A 3,871-nucleotide genomic window follows, 5' to 3' on the forward strand; every position below is an offset into this window, starting at 1 on the left:
AGAGATACAGAATTGGGATAAGAAACTGGAATAACTGCTGAGTAATTTTTTACCTACCACAAAAATTGAAGAAGTCTTTTTTTAGGTTGTATTTCAAGTGTTGAGCAGAGCTGGTTCCTTGGTGACAATCATGATGCTGAAGCCGCAGGGAATGCCTTAAAATTATCTCACCGAGTCCAGCTATATTTTTGGGAAGAGGTGATGTTTCACATGCTCTCTTCCCTTCTCAATCAGGACAATTATCTGCCAGCCTTCTATCCAAACTGATAGGATGGGATTCATCTCATCTTGTTTAGCTATCTGAAAGATGTTTTTTGTCCAAGCTGGTCATCTTCAACTCTATAGTTAAGAAAGATGCCAGTTAGAGACAGGTATCATCCGAGAGAGGCAGTCTGGGTCGTTTGATATAGGACTGACTGGACCATGCTCTGAAAAGTGCTGATCTTCCTCCACTCATTGCAAAAGGGATCTAATAAGAACAAGAAACTGGTATCTTCGACTGGATATTGAACTGTTGTCACTGAGAGAAATCAAACCTGCTCCGCCAGACAGGCTGTACAATGTCCCTCTCCTTCCACACACGCCAATCCTCCTGCAATACCGTGAGCCAAGCAAAGTTAGTTGTGCACATGTGCGTGCACACTCCGGGCCTTTTCCAAGGAAACGTGGCAACTTCCAAACCAGCAGCTAGGAGAAAAAAACCTACATAGCCTGTATACATATGTTTTTAATACCATCAAAATGCTATCCCCAGCCAAAACTACAAACAGAACCATTTGTAGAAAAGACTTTTGGGATGAATTTTCCTCAGTAAGACCCTCCTATTTGTGTAAGAGGGCAGGACGTTTCTAAACAGTTCATACTGTCCCACAGTGTTGCTGGGAGGCAAGTGAGCAGCCTTCTGGCGGTTCTACACATCAGGAAGATGGACAGACAGCTGAACCTGCGAGGCCAAGGCCACATAGAAACGCAGCAACAGAAACAGGGACAGGATTCAGGAAACTGAACTCCCAACCTAACCTTGCAGCCAGCTGTTAAATTCCCTGCAGAGGATATTCAGAGCAGCCTTGTGCCATTACTATGTTCTCCATATATTTTGCGTGCAACTTCATCAAATTTTAGCACATTAATGTCTCTAATTTGAATGTATTTTCCCCTATTTTTGATTTTCCTACACACATATGATCAAAGCCATATAAGTTACATGGCCACTAAATCAAAAGAAGTCACAAATAATGGGATCTTCTGTGTACTATATTATAACAGGACCAGCTGTGGAAGCCGGATAAAGCCTACTTGTAGCTATAAGCTCCATCCTGCATAGGTGAAGTCAAAAGGACCTTTGTCAATGTCTTTGCTAGGGGGACATTTGACACTGTGTTCCTTGAATATGTATGAAGACATCACAAGTGAAATAAAATTACTCCACATCATAATTGAAATTTCTATTTATTAATAAGTGGTGCAGTTTTTAAAGACAGAACATAAAAAATCAGTTAAGAAGTATTGTTTGCATAATATATTGAAATAAACATATTAAAGTTGTTCAAATATTGGACAGTGCCAGAATATAAATTACACATACAGTTTAAAAATTACAATAAATAATATTATAAAGAGCACTAAAGGCCACTTGTATAAAAATTGTGTTCCCTTGTCAGCCAGAATCTGAAAAGCATCTTTGTAGCATGGAGAAAATTTCAGTGAGCAAGGCACAAATACTAGTAATAATAAGATGCCATAACTAGAAAACAAAATGCAGTTGGCCACGTAACCTTCAGACTCAGCATATTCTTGAGGATGGAAACAGGATCCCACTTCCAGTATTTCGCTTCACTTAACTTCCGAGGGAAGCTACTAAAAGCTGAATTGGGAAGGATCAAACCTTTCAGCCTAAACAATCAGAAACAATAATGATACCCAGGATCTTCATTCCCACAGTGCCCGGCTAAAAACACTTGAAAATGGCCCTTTTTTCTTCTGCACTTCTGAAAATGGTCTTCAGAAGTGAACACCCACACTCAGCTGGGCTCCTGAAAAAGCAGAATCACACCAAATTCGTGAGGTGCTGTAGAAAATTCAGGTTTGAAGCTCTTAGGCACCTAAAGCTTAGTGGAGGGGGCTGTGGGGTTCAAGGAATCAAGATCCAGCTCTTTCTCACATGCTCTGCACTAAGCGGGATGAAGTCAGTTCTTACGTAGGCAGATGTGACCCCGCTGCAACAACTGGGCTCCCAGCAGGGCTGAATTTGCTCCTTAATCTGCATTTTCTGATTGCTTTAGGCTGTGATCTTGCAAACTGATTGGGCCACGGTGCTCGCCTGAAGGCCACAAGTCAGCAGCCCCGCTATGCACGGGTTCAGGTGGGAATTAGTTTGTCGTGCTGCTGGGCCACACTTTGAAGCAGAAAAATTTAAAACTGTTTCCACTCTGAACCGTAACAATGCAGCAAAGTTACAGATAAGAACAGAGCAAATATAGCCAAAGTCAGTCTAGGGACTTTTCAATCAATCTCTCCACGTGCTGAATTCCCTTTTATTTTGATAGGAGCCAGACTGATTAATTCAGTGCAGGGAAAAGCCAAGGCAAGGACAACAGCCATTACCTGACTAGATTTTTTTTTAAAGGACCAACTCCTTAAATGGAGCATAAACCACATTTTCTATACCTGCATACTTTAGCTAAACATTCACTTCTGCCTTAATGAAATATTCTCAGTTTGAATCTAAAGTGAGGAAGCTTGATTGATAATAATGCTGCAAAGAGAGGTACACAATATAAACACAGATTCACCTTTTCAAAAACTTACAGATGTGCGTGATTTGTTAGCGACTGAAAAATCAGCGTAAAAATGTAGCTAAGAAAAATGTCTCCAAATCAGTGCTGTCTTTCACAAGGAAATTAATAAATAAAGGTAGATTAGGACCCAATCCTGCTCCCACTGCATCAGTTTGAGAAGGTTTTTTACTGACTTCAAGGAGAGCAGAGGAAAGCCCCACACTTTCTGATTATGAAAAACATCTCAAGGCCTGAAATGAATCCTTGGTCACTCATAGGAGTTAAGAGTCAGCAAAGAGTGGATTCCAATAGTTAATTCTCTTTAGTGTTAACTATATACGTAAACAAAGTGTCAGTGTCAGTCTAGATGCTAGGAAGATCTGACCCGAACAAAATTGATAGCTGTTAAACTGAAATGTCACATAGAAATGGAAGAAGGGATAAATCTAATCCATTCCTAGTATGAAGAGTACTATTGACCCAGATGCCTCCCTCAAATGAAATTGTGAGTAATTGATTCCTTGTATGGGATGAACCTACTCTGCAAAACAGGTCCTGGCCTTTTAAATGTTGCCAGGGGCAATAACCACAGACACTTTGTTTTGTCCAGTATCTATGGCAGAAACATAAACTGCAGTTCCAAGGTTGACACACTTCCTGGACTCAACTTGAACTGGAGTCTGATGAAGTTTGTGTGCACGTCCCAGATCAGGGATGGTGCAGGGATGGTCTCCAGATCTCACCTTGCTGATGACATCTTGACATGTACCTGTTGTCAGCACAGGCAGCAGAACTGATGCACACCCTGTTTTTAATCCAGATGATGTAGGAGGCAGAGAGCTGCTAAGCACGTCACCATTCTGAACAGAGCAGTGACTGGTTTCAGTGCAAAGAAGTGTGTTAGAGAAAAAAGTATAATAAAATAAGCTAACCAGACCTTCCTTACACTGCAGAGGGTCTTGCTGAGCTTATCACCAGTGCCTTTTAAGAAGAGGCAGACCTTATCTGGCCAGTTAGCACATCATTAAATATTTCATGATGTGGCTACAAATGCCTGACCTGGTGTTTTTAAGCTGCATATAGTAAAGTGGTGC

The sequence above is a fragment of the Pygoscelis adeliae genome, unplaced genomic scaffold (assembly GCF_000699105.1).
Source record: "Pygoscelis adeliae isolate BGI_AS28 unplaced genomic scaffold, ASM69910v1 Scaffold103, whole genome shotgun sequence".
Taxonomy (NCBI): domain Eukaryota; kingdom Metazoa; phylum Chordata; class Aves; order Sphenisciformes; family Spheniscidae; genus Pygoscelis; species Pygoscelis adeliae.